At 38.7% G+C, this 18400-nt stretch overlaps 1 long non-coding RNA gene across 1 annotated transcript in view; it reads left to right on the top strand.

The window, feature by feature from the left end:
* LOC307066431 overlaps positions 1–18400 on the top strand; it is a 420904-nt gene that overhangs the window by 26593 nt on the left and 375911 nt on the right. The gene's annotated exons all lie outside the window — the stretch shown is intronic.

The following is an 18400-nucleotide window of genomic DNA, read 5'->3' as shown; positions in this document are numbered from 1 at the left end:
ACCATGCAGTAAGGGCCTTGACCTCTACTCTGAGTGAGATAGGGAGCTATGAACGTATTTTTAGCGTCCTGTTTTGAAAAGATCACTCTGTGTCCTATTGAAAGTAGTCTGTAGGTGGTTAACAACAGAAGCAGGAAAGCAAATTAGGAAACATGGAATGATGGCAAGTTTGATCAAGGTCTTGTCCTATATTTTGCAAGGGGATGTGACAAGGTTTAATGACGGTTTGTCTGTGAAGTTGTGGGAAAATAAATAGAGGTGTCAAGGACAGTGTCAATTATTTTGTTTGAACAGTTGTGTCACAGTTTTCCTCACCTAACCACTAAACACTCTGCAGCTTTGTATGTAGTGCTAGACCTTTTGCTCCCAGGCTGGAAGACTTTGTTCTTCTTTCTCTCAATTTCCTTCTCAAAGTTTTATGGTGTGGATCTTGGTATCTTCCTGTATAGGTTGCAAAAGTAGGGTGAAATTGGCCCAGGTATTACAAGATGATTAGTGGGCTGGAAAGGGTTAATGGTTGATTCTGTGGATACTCTCTCTGTGTATATATATGTACATATGCATATATAAATATCTATCTATATATAGATATAGTTATAATTCTGTCTCACTTTCTTTCAAAAGTGTTTTTCATATCTTCAGGAGGATGGTTGATTTTATCTAAAAATGAATATAAAAGTCTTATCTAAATATTTTTATTTCACTTATATTAACCCTCAAAATTATAGTAACTAATATGTTTGTTTAAATGCGATTGTTTTGTGTAAGTAGTAGCTGGAATTGTTTAGAAGACTCTGAAGTATACATATAAAAAATACAATAGACTCATTATAGAAATACATATTTATCTAAAGTACTTATGGCTGATTATAAAATACCTATCATTGAAGTATCTTCCAAGTGGCATTTTATGTTTAAATTGAAAGAAAACAGCATGGGTATTTGATAATTAACAACATACATGGATCTTCAGATTGGAAATAAGTTTAAATACAATTATTAATATCACCGACAGTCATTCAAAGGTTGAATTCAGATGAAAAACAGTGATAAGCTATTGACTTCTCAGGAGAAAAGGAGAAAGAAGTTCCTGAGGAAGAGGGAGTATCTAAGGGTTGATGGGCTTGGGTTCTGAAGACCAGTGAGTCTCTGCAAGTCTCCCTTCAGTGAAGCTGAGCATTGTTCATCATTATGGGGGAAAACTGAAGCCATGAGAGTGCATCCTGCTCTCTGGGGGTTGGCTCAAGCTATCCCAGAGGGTGGGGGAACATTTCTAACATGGTTGATACAGGAGTATGGAGAAACGGTCATGCTTTGCCTCCTTCAAGGCACATGGAAAGGGGAGAGAGAAGAATAGAAGGGGAAGGAAATGAATAGCACAGCTTGGATTATGAAGAAATAGAGTTAGCAGGCAAAGTTTTAGAGGGAACTTTGTGCTGATTGGCCAAAAGGCCCTGACCATTATCCAGTATTTAATTATATATATATATATATATATATATATATATATATATATATATATATATATATATATGTTCTTTTCTACTTATAAAACTAGTTATTACAAATTTTATTCGATGGGTTGGTGGGGGTGTTGGCTGTATCTCTATTTATTTGCAATGTAAGTGGAATTTTTTTCAAGAGCAAATCTCAAAAGAGACGATACTGGGTTTAATCATTTCTTTATGTACCTATGTGTGTACACCTTCCTTTTACTGAAAACCGTATATGCCAGATTCAGGCATTGTGCATCCAGGATTCACTTAATCTTCACAACAATCTTAATGTGGAAGTCAGAGCTGTCTTTTTTACATTTACTTATGAAGAAGCAGAACCCCAGAGAAGTTTAAAACTTTATCAAGATTATGCAGCCAGTAAGTGGGAGCTAACATTAAACTCAAGACTGCCTGACTCTAAGACCTAAGCAAATTCTAAAAGGCTGTACTGCCTTTTGAATGCTGTATACGTTATTTGTACTTTGTACAAAATGACCATATAATTTGTATTTCTATCTGAGGTATTTTTGTCCAGGACAAATACTAAATAGGGTGACAGCAGATGTGAACTAAGACCGTTCCAGACAAATTGGGACGTGCAGTCACCCTAACTGTATGTAATGAGTGTGTTACTGAGTAAGATAATATAATACACCTACTTGTAGGGTCCTTCTTGAAAACCTGAACTATTACCTAATCTACATTTATAAAATGTAGTCTTGCATCCAATTTGCAGGAATTATTCATCACAAATGGTTGATTTCCTGCCTTTACTCAGATTTGTGTAAGTGACTCAATTATAATCAAGACACAGCAGAGCAGGCAGTGTGACTGTGCAATCATCAATATGGATCTCATGCTCTGATGGGATGCTTCTCTGATATTAAGTGAAAGCTGAAAACAAGGCGGAGAGTAAATGAAGGATTTGTGCTTCACCATTTCTGAAAAACCAATAGTGCATGTTTTTCATTTCACTGGGTCAGTTCCCCATATTTGCTATCTTGGCACATCTAGGTATTTTGGTGAAAAACATCAGTGTGGAAATAATAAATAGGCCCTGGTAGTGAACATTGCAATTATAAATACTTTAATGCATGTGAGAAAAAGGCTCATCAATAGTAGAAGTTGATTATTGGCAAACAGATCTTTCTCTGGTCGTGTTTTGGTGGCATCTTGCAGAAGAGCTGAGAAAGCTATGGTGGCTTAGCATCAAGTCCCAGGTTGCTGCCTTCCTGTTGAGCCTTGGGAATGTGACTTTCACTTTCTGGACTTTTATAAAATAAGGCATTCCTTCAGTAAGGAAGAGGGGTGCAATCTAGAAAACAGGCTGTCTGGACTGCTCTGATCCCAGGTGCCCTTATCCAGGGCACCATGTGAGATCAAGGGTTTCCCAGTGCATGTTTTCTTCCACATCAAGATACCCATCAGTTGAAACAGGCACAGCCGTGTGGGTACAACTGCGCGATTCATTAGCTGTAATGACTGGCACAGAGCCAGCAGCACTTCTCAAGTAGTTGGCAAATATGTAGGCTTGGATTTCTAAATTATACAACCTCCTCTAAAGGTTCTTACTTTGAATAGAGTAGAGGGAGGAAAGTCCTTCTTGCCAAATGCAATCTGCCTTGAGTATCACCAACATCTGTGCCAAAACCAGGCTTGTAGTTAACACCCCTTTGCACTAACCATGTCATACCAATGCAGGAGATGGTCTGTAAGCAACTTTGTAACTTATAGGCTTTCTTCACTTGCAACTTTTAGTATCCTTAAGGTCAATTGTTGCCAATTGGTATTAAAAATCATTCTAGTTTTCCTCAGTGTGTGTGTATATATATATATATATATATATATTTAGCTTTTTGACATACTCCTGTTTTTCTTAGATTACTTTTTAAAAAAATTCTCATTCATTCTAAAACAACCTAGGACCTACTTCAAATATATTTTATTTGCTATTTGTGGGATGTTTACCTGAAAGAAGGAGATAGTTCCAAGATCCTTTCAGTCAGAGGATTAAAAACCCAGAGAGATTAATTACTTTGCCTGTAGGAACACAGTGGTGGATGGCAGGTTTGGAATTGGATAAAATGTCAGGAGTCAGGATATTCCAAAAAGTCTGTGGGCTTCCTAACTTACCATGGCATTTCTAGGTGCTGAAAGTAAACCATTTTTTCTGATTCCTTTTTGGCTCTATTCTTAGGACTAGAAAAGACTGTAGCATATGTGAGTGCTCAATAAATATTTGTTAAAACTGGAACAATTTCGCGGTGTCAGTCAAAAGAGGAATCAAATGCTCAGGTCACAAATAAGAACATATTGAAGCAAAATGTTAGGAAGCTAATATAACCCCAAGGATGTGTTCTTTTTTAATATTTGCCTTAAAGTTGAATGCATATTTTCTGGATACATATTTGTACATTTTTGCATACATTTCATAAAACATACTAACTATGAAAATATTGTAATATCTGCAGCTTTCAAAAGGAATCCATCCTATAATGGAACATAGAGACAATTTACAATTTTACAGGTTTGCATTTGGGAGGAAAAAAAAATAAAAAGACCTGTTTCTTTCATTGGTACCATGTTTTATATATACGCTTATAAGCAGTTGGAGGGTAATGACAGAGACCAAAGAATATAGTTTGACAGGAAATTTAAAAGGACTTGGGATGTATGGCTCTACCATGATCCCCAGAAAAGAAATTAGCCTTCACCTGATGAAACTATATGACTTGAGGGTTTAAGAAGAAACTTCCAAATAATAACCAGAAGAAATTGTTTAAAAAAACTTAAAATTGGTTCCTTCTGGGGAATAGATATATCTAGATGATTGATTGGAAAAGGGCAGAAAATTTTATATTCTCTACTCTGTTCTTCATTCTATCTTTTATTTTTAGTATTTTAAATCATGTGTGTATATTGCAGTGATTAAATATATTTATAAAGTGTTTAAAAGAAGACTACAGAGTAAATAATTATTTCCACTGTCAATAAATGGTTCTTTTACTTTAACTTAGTTTTTTGTGAAATTGAGTAGTATAAAGCATAGATCTAAAGGCAAAATCACCTCTCATTAGTGATCAGTGAAAATGGAACTCTAAAACCTAAGAGAGCTAGTTCTGGACTTTTTAGACTCACCCATAGCCTGGTTATCCTATGATATTTTTTTCATGTGAAGTTGGTTCCATCCATATCCATACATTGGCTTATACTTAGAGAGAAATGATTCTTGAGCTCCAGGAAGTAGCTGAATCATAGTAGTGACCTGAAGAGGTTTTATTTGCAACACTTTAAGAAAAGACATCTCTCTGTCTCTCACCACTTTTCTCAAGGAATCGCTAAAGTTGATGCTTATTCAGCTTTCCATACTCCAGCCTTTTCAAAGTATCTATATACCTATATGATATTCTTCTGGGACCTGTATGATGGGCTCTGTAATAGGCTAGTTCAGTACCATGAACCATACCCAAGTCTGCTGATGCCCATACTTGTGTTCTTATGTTCATAGCAGTAGTTCTCAAGCTTAACCATGGGTCAGAATCACCTAGAAGCCTTTTTAATATGCATATTTCTGACTCCCATCTCCAGAGTTTCTGATTCTGTTAAGTCTCAAGTGTGGCCAAAGGATTTGCATTTTTAATATGTCCTAGGTGATGCTGCCGCTGCTTCTCTGGGGGGTCCCGCTTTGAGAACCACTGATTTACAGGATGCTGCTGTTCCTCTTAATTTTAATCCTTAATATATTTGTAAAGGGCTTGTTATCTGCGGATTAGAGCTGCTATAATGGTTCTTTAGGGGACATGAGAGTATTATCATGATGCCTTGTGCCCACTTTCTCACCTGTGCCCGAGAAATGGAAGCATTTCTCAGAGACGTGCAGCATCTGCCTTAACCGCTTCTGAGAAAAAGTTCAATGGAAATCGTTCAGCTCTATCCCTTTGGCAACATTGTTAACCACACACCCACCTCTGTCAGACTTCACTCAAACTCAGCAAGCAAAGAATTTCTGTTTGTCTCATCTGGTATTTTTAAACCTTTAACACATATTGACTTCCCACTGTCAAGGACTTAGGAATTAAAAAGTCAATGGACAAACAGTGGGAAATCTATGTTCCAGAAATTGCCCAAGAAAAGCCATTCAAACAAGGTTGCCATGCCCTATAGAATAATGGGAATAAACAAATTATTTCCCGTAGGAGGAAAAACAGAGTTGGTTATATATCTTAAGGGGAACAGAAACAGCCTTGCTCTTTCTTAGGTAAGGAATACAAAACAAATGATTCTTTATATCTCATCCAAAAGGTACCTCTCGACTTTCTATTCTGTATTATTTTTATATTGGATATATTTTCAATTTTTAACAAATTTATTGAGATATACTTTACTTATCACAAAATTCACTAATTATAAGTGTATATCAATGATTTTTAGCATGTTTACTGAGTCATTCAACATTCACCATAATCCAGTTTTAGATTTTAATCATGTTAGTTTATGATGTCTTCATTGTCATCACTAGTCTCTAAGCAACTACTAATTTACTTTCTGACTCTATAGATTTGCCTTTCCTGAACATTTAATACAAATTAAATGTACAATATATGTTCTTTCGTGTCTGGTTTCTTTCACATAGCGTGTTTTTCATGTTCATCCACCTTGTAGCATGTATCAGTACTTCATTCGTTTTTATTTCTGTTCGATATTCCCAATGGTTATTTTAAATAAAATATTGTAATAGTAATATTTCCTTCTTCCAAAGAGCTTAATTTCTAGATTACTGTTTCTCAGATTGTATTACCAAAAACAAGAGGTGAGGGAAGATAGGGATAAGCATTTCACCCAAACTCCTTGCCATCTTTTTCAAGAGAATGTCCTAAAATGTCATTCCTATATTCTGTGCTACAGGAGGCAACGGGGTATCCTTTGTATGGATAAGGGATTCGGCCCAAAAGTTAGTGAGTGATAGAAAATGACTGAAAATGTACTCAATATGGTCCTGAAGGGTTTAAGTAAGAGGAGGTTGAAGCTTGTTTATTAGGGCTTCGTATCTTATGTTGGGCAGGTCTTCCTCTACACATAAAGAGATTTTTATTCTATGACGTTAGAAGCGGGAAGTTCTACTGTGCTGCTCTTGAAGTCCCACCATGTTCCTCCCTCTGCATTTAATTCTCATCTTTGTTTAAAGCCCACAATGACTCTCCATTGCATATTAGATATAGTCCTAAAACTTCTATATGGTTTACAAGACACTCCATGAAGTGGCATGCGGTCTAGGTCTCCAGAATCATTAGTTTGTCTCTCTCCACTTTATTCTTTCTGCTCACGCTATTAGGAACTCTTTCAATTTCTGAACTCTTCCTTTCTGCACTTGGAATTATTAGTTTAAAAACTGCAACCTGGTATCGATGCCAGTAGTCTGGATGTGATATCACACTACAGTTTTGCAAACTGTTACTGTTGGGAGAAACTGGGTAAAGAGTATACAGAATCTCTTTGTATTAGTTTTTACAACTGTATGCGTATCTACAGTGTTCTCAATAAAAATTTCAATTTAAAGAAGAAAAAACCCTGAAACCCTCACTGTGTAAACACCATGAGTCAGGGACTGCATGTCTCTTGCTCATTGTTATATCTTTACTGTTTGGCCCAGCACCTAGGAAAAGTTGTAACTCAAGTAATATTTGCAGAATTAAATACATAAATACTGGTGTCCAAGTGTACATAGCTAGTTGGTACCAAAGATGATTCAACTAGGCTCTGTTCTAAAGAACTTGGTCTTTTGTTACAACTCTTTTTGTAGGCATAGATTTCTGATTTTTAAAACCCATTCGTTTATTCAAAAGTATCTGCCAGATTCTTGGGTAGGTCTGAGGTGTAATGGTGAAAAAGATAAATCCCTGCTATATGGACTTGCAGTCTGATTGCAGAGCCATATCCATCACATATATGCCATAAAGAATATAGTACAGACTGAAATGAGTGCAGGGAGGAAATGGAGCCAGAGTCAATGAAAGTAAATAGCGAAGGAAGTGACCTAGACTGAGTGGTGAGAAAGAAATTGCTGGAGAGTGAGACAAGTTAACTTAGATCTGAATATTGAGTAGAACGTAACCTTCCAGACAGAGGGAACTGCACATGCAAGGACCTTCTGGCTGGAGGAAACAGAGAAATAGAAAGAAAGCCACTGGGGTTGCCACACAGGTGTGAAGAGGAAGGTAGCTGACAGGTTATCGCAGGGCATCATGGTCCTGCCAACCAAGAACTTTGGTTTTATACTGAGAACTATAAATTAAAGTCTGTTTGAAAACAAAGACGATGAGGAATGCTTGGCATGATCCGTTTTCTATTTTAAGGTATTCACTGCGGCTTCTGTGGAGAAAATGCAATGAGGCGGGAAAGTGAGAGTGAAAGCAGGGAATTTATTAGAATGCAGTTGCAGTGGTCCAGGTGAGAGATGGTGATGGCTTAGGTGGACCAGTGGTTCTCAACCGTGAAGTCCGGTTTATATTAAGACTTGCATAGTAGCTGAATGCTCTCTCAGAGTTACTCTAATGGGAGATGTGTTCTTGGCATAGCAAATCTCAGAGGGGGACTTCTTTCAAGCCTTATCTTGTCCCCATTTTGCCTCCTGGATCTGCCACGGTAACATCAAATGCTACATATTGGGAAAGCACAGCTTTTGGAATCAGACAAACCTAAATTCAAATTACATCTCCACCTCTTACTAGCTTTTTGACACGGGTCAGTTACTTTTCTGCACGTCCAGAGTTCTTGGGGATGACAAGATCTAAGCCATAACTTTACTGTGATAATAAATTGAGATAAAGTAAAAACGTGTATAACACAGTGTCTGTTATCTCATAGTCAGTTATCCTATGTTGGTTGAATTTCAAAATGAGAAAAATAGCTAGCAAATCAGGTATACTACATGACTCTAACTTTGCCTGTATTCTTCCCAAGATCTTTTGACATCAGAGTACCACTTAGAAAAGTTCTTGAAGATGAATAAATATTTATTAATGGTACAGAACAGAATTTTAAAACTAAGTAGGCAGTTTCAAGCAGAGAAACAGTGAATTTCTAAGTGTCCATTTAATTCTCGTTAATAGGCTCATCATCGATATTTAGGGAGAGGCAGTGTGGAAGAAAATCTTACTCTAGGTATATGCATCCTAACAATTAGATCCGAGGATTCAATTTATGTCTCTGTTTATAAATGAATACCACACATTAAACAAAGAAGACTGTGGAGTCCACACTTTCTTAATTATGGGTTCATGGGGATGCTAGATTTGACTCTGCGAGATTCATTTTCATTACTATGTGCTGACATTCTCCTGTAACCTCACCATAGGTAAGTTTTCTTCCTAGTCGTGTACTTTTCTTCCTAGTCATGTTGCTAACCTAGACAGGTTAGGAGCAATTCCAACTTCACGCTCCACTTTCTCTGCCTACTGAGGCAATTTGCTATCCCTGCACTTTGTTATTTCCTCTGCTTTGTGGCTCCAACCTGTAAGGTGTTTTTTGATGGGCACTGCACTTTGAATACCAACACTTTAATTGCTCTCCTGGCTGAATACTACCTATGCCACCTTAGGGGGAGGATGTTAATAGATAGGTCATCCTCTTTGATTAAATAGTTGGTCAAGACTGTGGGCTCAGTTGTTTTAAAATTGTATCTCATTGTACTTCCCGGGCTTTTGGCAGTTTACCATCATGATACTCTAGCTCCTCCGTGATCTGGCCTCTGCCCACCTCTTAAGGCTCATCTTCTGTCACTCCTTGATGTTTATGATGGGGGATATCGAACTGTGTCATATACCCTAAGTTCACTATGCCATTTTGTATTTCTATTCCCTCAGCAGAGGACATTCTCTCTGCCTGTAATACTCAGCCCTCTCCCGGTTCTCTTTTCTTGCCTAAGCACCTGCTCTACTTCCAAGATTCCTTTGGGTATCGCCTCCACTGGGTGGCCTTCATCCTACTTTCTACCTCTTCACTCTCAGTGGCAGTGGAATTCTCTTTATATTCCCAGAGTTCCCTGGGCATCACTGTATCATAGAATCACTACACTGTATGGAAGCTATCCATTTATAAATCTATTTCTACACCTGAACAATAAATTCTTGAGTCCATGTCTAAGCCACACCTGCATATCTAGCACTTCTATGCTTGGAGCACAGGCAAGTTATTACATGCTTATTGAAATGACCGATGCATTTAAAGAAAGCAAAGAAGGGAAGCAAGGAAAACAGTCAAACATTTATTCACCCTGTTGCAGGCACTTTGTTAGGTGCTAAGAAACTCAGAGTTCTTAGCATAAGCATAAGCCTTGCCTCTAGATATTTAAAATCTAAAGGAAAAGAGAGATGTGAAGATAGGCCATCATAATTCTATGATGAAGGTAACTGTGGAATCAGGGAAGGTGCCCTGGGCAAAAACGTATAAGCTTTGAATTGCTACTGTTATTATTATTAATTACACTTAAATAACATTCAATAATTGTTATAACTGGACTGGCTTACTGAGTGCTTACTATGTACTACACTCATTAAATGCATTCTCTTATGTCTCACAGAAATCTTAGGGAGTGAACACTATTATTGCTATTTTAAGCGGGGAGGGGACACTGAGGCATAGAGAGGTTATGAATCTGTTCCCAGGTTACGCATCAGAAAAGTGATATATCTGGAAACAGAATATGGTCCTTTCAAATGCCAAAGGCACTTCTGCTCTAATTGGTCTGTTACAAAGTGGACCCCCCACACACACACTATTGAAAAAACTGATCGGAGAAAGAAGAGAAAGAAACATACACAAAAAGTGAAAGAATCATCATGGAAGTGAAGGCCATGCTCTATTTTGGGGAGCTGTAAGTAGCTCAGTGTTGCTGAGGAGTGCAGACACCATAAGAAGTGAAAGGAAAAAAAAAAAAAGCCTCAGATACATTCCCAGTTCCAAGCTTGCTCCATCTCTCTGTTCAAGGGGCAGCCCTTACATTCCCAGGGGTAGCAAAATGTAGTGGGCAGCACTGAAGAAAATAACTATTGGTTTTCTTATTTAGAAAGTGCTACACTGTTCAGATGTGTTGGAAAATGACAGAGTACCTGGGCCCTTCATCTTCCTCCTTCACTGAAGCTAAAAGGGAGAGAATAAATAACAGCTGGGAGAAAAGATCAATGAAGGCCTTGCCTGCAATAACAGATAGAAAGTACCTGGAGAGGGGAAACCGTAAATGCTATAGAACCTCATTCTTCATCTTTGAACTAAAGGTCTCCTCTGACTAGAACATTACAGATCAACTGCAGCTGTTCCCTTGAGCCCAGGTGTTTGCTTTACTTATCTTAGTGCCCAGCTATTCGGGGTGGCATTGAAAACCTTTCTGCAAACACAGTGGAGGCTTTTCCTGATGGCTCATCTATAAACTTCATAAAAGTTACACTTATCTATCAAGACTCATGCTGTGGATATTATACACAATACGACATTTACTCTCCCCTTCTTCCATTAGTAATAATATCAAATATTATTGAGTTGGTGGAGACTGAAGTGCTCAGGACACCCATCCAGTCATTTTCCTGCCTTTCATTTGTGATGGATGGAAGTGATTGTGTGTTTCATTCTGAGCTGCCTGGTTCCCGTAGACTGTGCTGTAAGATGACAGGGCTCTTGCCAGAGCAGTTTCTTGAGTATGATGGAGTGAGGTGGTTTCCAGCTGGGCCCAGGACCCTTTAGGAATTTGATGGAGCCTTGGGGTCCATCCTAGAGAAGGAGCTGAGCGACTGGGGTTAGGGCTCCAGAGGAGTCTCAGATTTTAGGTTTGTAATACCACATAGGCTTTTATATGAAGAATGATCTCTTCAAATAATAGACTTAAAATCTACCAGATTGTGAAGAGAAGCATTGGCCTTGTAGACTGGGAACTTCTGTCAAAATTTGCTCAGTCGCTAATAGAACTGGTGCTAGATCTAAGCTGCTTCTCTTCCTTTCAACTATATTAGTCCTATCTCTAAAATGGGCATAAGGATACATGTTCACAGGAGTCTTAGGAGGGTCAGCTGAGATCTTATAAATACAAGCACATGTACATTAAGTGTAGAATGCTGAGGAGCTGTTACCATTTTGGCGTACTCCTGTTTTTAATCTCTCTTAATTGACCCAGACATTCTGTAAGATAGGTATTAGAGAACACGGTTACTTTACCTTGTCTTGGTTTTCTTATCTGAGTCATCGTGGAGTGTGTGTATGGTGGATGGTGGATAGAAAGATGCTCACTCTGGGGAAAGACAGTTGCCGTATCATATGGACAGTCAAGGACCTGTGGAGCAACCCATGTGAGGAGAAACTGAGACCACCTGCCCACAACCAGCACCAATTTGTCATCCATGCTAGTGAGCTATCTTGGAAGCCCAGTCAAGCATTTAGAGAACTGAAGCTCCAGCCAGCATCCTGACTGCAACCTCATGTGTGACTCTAAGCCGGAAGTACTCTCTTTTTTTATAAATTTATTTATTTTATTTTATTTATTTTTGGCTGTGTTGGGTCTTCGTTGCTGCACACGGGCCTTTTCCAGCGGTAGCCAGCAGGGGGTCACTCTTTGTTGCGGTGCGCGGGCTTCTCATTGTGGTGGCTTCTCTTGTTGTGGAGCACGGGCTCCAGGCGTGTGGGCTTCAGTAGCTGTGGCACATGGGCCTAGTTGCTCCGTGACAACTAGGAGCAATGTGGGATCCTCCTGAACCAGGGATCGAACCTGTGTCCCCTGCATTGGCAGGCGGATTCTCCACCACTGCACCACCAGGGAAGTCCCTGGAAGTACTCTTTAAGCCACTTCCAGATTCCCAGCCCACAGAAACTATGAGATGATAAATGATTATTTAGTTTTCAGCTTCTCTGTTTTGGGGTAATTTGTTACGTAGCATAGGTTACTAATAAACTTACTAATTAATGCCCTAAAAACATGGCCAGAGATGTAGACAAACATCTGGGGAAAACATGAAGGAGAATTTCAAATGTGTCCCTGTCACCAAATTTCTTGTCACCAGGCCACATTTGGCTCTGAGAGGACATTCCATCCTGAGAGTATGGAGTTAGAATAAAAAGGCTTGGATTCAATCCCTGCTTTTTCTCTTTCTGGCTTTGCCACTGATGAAGCTTATTAACCTCTCTAATACTTGATCTTCACTTTTGTTAAATGAGAAAAATAATCAAATCCTCACAGTCACCCTATGAGTTAGATTCTATGAGATGATGAAATAATACTTTGCAAAATAATGCCTGATAAAGATTCACCATCACTTTTGTTTTATATTCTGAGTCTTCAGTGTGAATATGGGTCATTTCTACATATAAAATATGTAATCGTAACACCTACCACTCTCTGTTGTCATGGGGTTTGATTTCCAAATGCACAGTGGTGAGGAAGTGGTGATCTCCAGTCTTTGCCATGCTGAGGAAGGCTATTCCATGTGACCCTAGATGAACAGAGAGGGGCAGGGGGTTATCTGGAACTAATCTAGAGTGAAAAGCGCAAGTCATCTATCTTCTTTGAGAATTCTCACAAAAATGATGTAAGGTAGAATCCTCACCAAAACTTAATAAAGTATATGATGTTATACCTGTTTTATAGGAGTTGAATGTGAGGATCAGTTTAAGCAATTTGTGGAAGATCACACAGCTAGGAAATGCTAGAACCAAGATTCCAATCTGTGCTATGTATTTCAGACTACATAGCCTCTCACATTAGATGACTATGCCAGGATTAGTCTAAATCGGTATTTTAAGACCTCTGGAATTTAAAATAAATATTACAATTATTTCTCTAGTAACCATACAAACTCATGGTCAAGTGAATGACAATGTCTCTACCTCAGAATCTATTTTGATTTGTTTATTTTTTTACCCTTAAAAAAATAATCTTTTGATAAAGATTTATCGCCATACACTCAGCCATTTCCATTTTTGTTGCAATGGTTCTTTCTTTTTTTCTCTTCTTTTCTCTTTTTTATTCTTTTTTCTGTCTCTTTTTTTTTTTTTTTTTTTTTGCCCTTCCCTACACAAACATTGATTATTTGGTGAGTCTGCAAAGCCCCTGACAAATATAGAACTCCTAAAGAAACTTACACTCTAATTGACAAGGCAAATTAACTTGTAACTTCTAGTGAATGTAATAATACAATATATTAATAATAATAGTAGGCTCTGGGATCAGATTGATTTAGGTCTGAATCCTGCTACCTCCTCTCACTAATGTGTACGAGCAGTGTGACTTTAATCAAATTATTTAAACTTGAAAGTTAACAATAGTCCTACTCTTAGAGTTGATGAGCAGATTAAATTACATAATCCATGCAAAAAGCATAGTAATGAGGTATGAAATGGCTGGCGAACTAACATTTATGAAGTCTTCCTAAGTCGTATGATAGTTGTATACAGAGTCATTATCATTTCTTTCTCTTGGAGGAGCTTTAGAAACAATCAAAGAACTCATCCTGAATAATGAAACTAAGGACTAAAACTGGAGCAGCAAAACAGTGGGTTCATTACAATAACAGCATGGCTTTCCTGAAACTCTAGGCAGGGAACCCTAAATTGTGCTCAGTGCTAACTGCATATATTACTGGAATTACATTACAATTAGGTTGCTACTGTAGCTAATGTCTCCGGTCACTGTGCTGGGTACTGAGTCAATTCCAGCTCTTGACTGATTTCCAGGGTGGCCTATGCTGGTTCAGTGGAATAGGAAAACCATACCTTAAGGAATTAGAAAATGTGTTTAATTTCTGCTGCTACAAATTAAACTGCCAGTGGATTGCAACTCTTGTTTTTTTGTTTTTTATTTTGTAAAGATTTTTCACTGGGTTTTATTCAAGACTGCCTTTCAAGAAAATGTTGGATTTTTTTTTTTTTTTACAATATGCATTTGTATTTACGCTATGCATTTATACTCTCATTTCATTGTGAGTAAATGGAAACGACCCACTTACATAGGAAGAAGGTTTAGGGTATACACCCTTAACAAGACTATCTGCAGTAGGACCACGTTCTATTCTATTGAAATAAAGTGCATTTAATGCAATAAAATCTGGATTAATTCCCTGTGCCTTGCCAGCCCCTCTCCCCCACTCATGGAGTGATTGCCGGGCAGTTCAACACTCTGTTCTAAAGAGATTTTCTTGAAAAGACACCAGTTAGATAAAAAAGCCAGATGTTCAAGCTAAGGCTTTCCTTGATTTAATCCCAACCTAACAATCCAGGCTTCCCTCTCACTAAATCAACGTATGCATCCTGTTCTTCCACCAAACTAACCAACTTGCCAATATGTTCTGAACTTAACTTTCTTGCAGCTTTGCCCTGTGGGTTTTTTTTTTTTTTAATTTTTATTGGAATATAGTCGATTTACACTGTCGTGTTAGTTTCAGGTGTACAGCAAAGTAAATCAGTATACATATCCATGTATCTATTCTGCTTTCAAACTCTTTGCCCATTTAGGTTATCAGAGAATATTGAACAGAGTTCCCTGTGCTATACAGTAGGTCCTTGTCGATTATTTTATATATATAGTAGTGTGTACATGTCAATCCCAATCTCCCAATTTATCCCTCCCCCACCTTCCCCCCACCCCCCTGGTAATCATAAGTTTGTTTTCTACATCTGTGACTCTCTTTCTGTTTTGTAAAAACAAATGGTACAAATGAACTTATTTGCCCTGTGTTTTTGCTCTTCCCTCTGCATCCAGTGTCTGCCATTCACCCCCAACCTCTTCTAGAGTTGTATCTATCAGCAAGAATGCCAGCTTCCTTCAGTCTCCTTTCCCAGAACCTCCTCTTCGCCTGACTCTTTGATGATGAGTTCCTCAGGGTCCAGTTTTAGCTCTTCAAATTCTATACTGCTTGCCTAGATGATTTCATTCATTCTCTCAGTTAAATTACCATCAGTATGCTGATGACTCAAAAATGTATGTGTCCAGATCAGACATTTATAGAGTTTTATATCCAACTACTGACTTAATACAATCATCTGAGTATGTCTTCCAGACCCTTAAAACTCACAAATGTGACTCCTGGTGCATCTCACACCCCAGATCTGAATGAATGTCCACCTGTGGTCCTTAAGTCAGCAAAAGACACTTTCACTTACCTATTAGCTCATCCTGGAAATGTGAAAGTTTTCTTTGATATCCCTTTTTCCTCACCCTTGTACTAAATCTAATTCTTACAGAGGGAGTGTCCAACATATTTCTCAACCTCAGCCTCATTTCTCTATTCCATCAACACCACTCTAACCCAAGTTACTATCATATCTTGTTTTAAACAGTTGAATATACTAATTATCTCCTTTGCAATCTATTTTGTCTCCACTTAATCTATTCTCCACAGGGCAGGGGATCTTTCTAAATACATCTCTGATCATGTCAACCTCTGGAATAAAACCTTTCAATGACTTCATATTGCCCTTAAAACATGGTCCAAAATCTAAGCCAGAGTCTACAAAGTTCTACACAATCAGATCCTTCTCAGCTGGTCTGCATCCCCTGACACTCTTCCTTCACACTCTCATGCTGAATTCCTGCAATATGATACTCTCTCCAGTTTCCAATCTTTTTTATATGCTTTTCCCTCTGCATGGAATGTTCTTTTCCCCCTCTTTGTGTGTCTAATATCATGTCATTTGGTCTTCTGGGGGCATCTTAAATGTTACTTCTTCAGAGAAGCTTTCTCTAAACCCTGGACCTAGAAAGAACGCCTTATTTTAGTTCCTAGAGTATTCTGTGCTTCGCCTAAGAAGGGCTATACTCCTATAAACAGATCCCTTATAATAATTGTATTAAAATCTACCTTGCCCACTAGACTGTAGCGTCTATGAGACCCAGAGCTTTGCCTGATCTGCTGACCATTCCCCACCCAGCACAATGCCTGGCCAATGGTCAGCACATAATACACTTTTTGTCCCCGTCTTTAGGGTTGAATTGTGTCCCTTCTAAACATATATTGAAGTTCTAACCTCCAGCACCTCAGAATGTGACCTTATTCAGACATAGGGTCTTTGCAGTTGTAATTAGTTAAGATAAGGTCATATCGGAGTGGGGTAGGCCCTTAATCCAATGTGACTAGTGTCCTTAAAAGGAGACAAAGGAAAGTAGAAGAGAGGCAGAGATTGAAGTGCTACAACTGCAAGCCAAGGAAAGCTAAAGACTGCTGGCCACCCCCAGAAGCTAGGAAGAGAACAGGAAGGCTCTTACTCAGGGTCTCAGAGGGAGCAGGACCTTGCTGACACCTTGCTTTTGGACTTCCAGACTCTAGAACCACGACAGAACACTGTCTGCTGTTTTAAGCCATTCATTTTTTGGTACCTTGTTATGGCAGCCCTAGAAGATGAATACACTGCTTATGTTCATGCACTCATGCATTTATTTAACGTGTAATGCATTATTCATCTCTGGGTCCTCAGTGCCTGGCACTGCCTGGAACAGAACATGTATTTAGTAATAAAATGCTAATAGAGTAATTATGTGTAAACACAGTCGGAATCCACCCGTCTGCTTACCTGCGGATAAAAACAAGTAGTTAACAGCCAAAAGTTAAATTTGCACTTATAACATGATCCCAAAATCTCACTCCTAGGTCTTTATCCAAGACAAAGGTGAATTTATATACACAAGTGTTTATAGCAGCACTGTTCATAATAGCAAAAAACTGGAATCAAGCAAAATATCCTTTAACGTGTGAATTTATGAAGTGTGGTATATTACCCAGCAATAAAGAGGAGTGAACTGTTGATACACAAACAACATAGATGAATCTCAGGTGCCTTCTGCTAAGTGAAAGAAGCCAGACTCATAAAGTTATACACTACAGGAAAATAAAAATAAAATTCTCTGGGGGAAAAAAAAGATACACAGGAAATGGACTCAGTATGACTAACAGGGACCCAAAACCAGATAGAGCCAGGCAACCATGACAGGCCTGGGGTTCAGTCATGTACTCTGTGATCTCAGAAAAGCCACAGACTAGAACTGTATATGAACCTTTGACAAAGTTCCTGCCTAGAATGCCGCCCATGGACAACCCAGGCAATGACCAACCACCAGGAACTTGCACTCAAGTCATAAAGGTCACCCAAACCCCATTCACGTTTCCCAGATGTGGTTTTTACCTTTATAAGCATCACTGTAGCTTTCATCCCGTGGAACACAGCTCAGTTTTATGATTGGGTCTGTGTCTCCAGAGCTGCAGTCCTCATACACTCCTGAATAAAATTCCCTCTTCTATCATTTTGTTACTCAGAAGTTTTATAAGTTGACAACTGTATGAATTCATTTATGTAACGTTCCAGAAAAGGCAAAACTATAGTAACAGGGAACAGATGTGGCTAGCGTTTGGGATGAGGAGAACGTTTAAATACAAAGATTCAGCCACAGGGCTTCCCTGGTGGCGCAGTGGTTGAGAGTCCGCCTGCCGATGCAGGGGACACGGGTTCGTGCCCCGGTCCGGGAGGGTCCTACATGCCGCGGAGCGGCTGGGCCCGTGAGCCATGGCCGTTGAGCCTGCGCTTCCTGAGCCTGTGGTCTGCAGCGGGAGAGGCCACAACAGTGAGAGGCCTGCGAACCGCAAAAAAAAAAAAAAAAAAAAGATTCAGCACAATGGAATTCTTTGGAGTGTTACAGTTGTTCTGTATCCTGATTGTGGCAGTGGTTATATGAATCTAAGCAAATGTTAAAACTCTTAGAACTGCATATTAATTTAAAAGTTATAACAACAACAACAACAACGTGGGGACAATAAGGAAGGACCAAATTAAATGTATGAATTGAATAATTCTTTGTACAGCTAAAAGCAATAGTGTTTTACTGTGAAGTGGTTATTCTTCATGAGAAAATGGCCTCACATCCTTCTTAGGTGAATGTC

The sequence above is a fragment of the Hyperoodon ampullatus genome, assembly GCF_949752795.1.
Source record: "Hyperoodon ampullatus genome assembly, chromosome: 18".
NCBI classification, from domain to species: domain Eukaryota; kingdom Metazoa; phylum Chordata; class Mammalia; order Artiodactyla; family Ziphiidae; genus Hyperoodon; species Hyperoodon ampullatus.
This window is presented reverse-complemented; position numbering and strand designations above follow the sequence as displayed.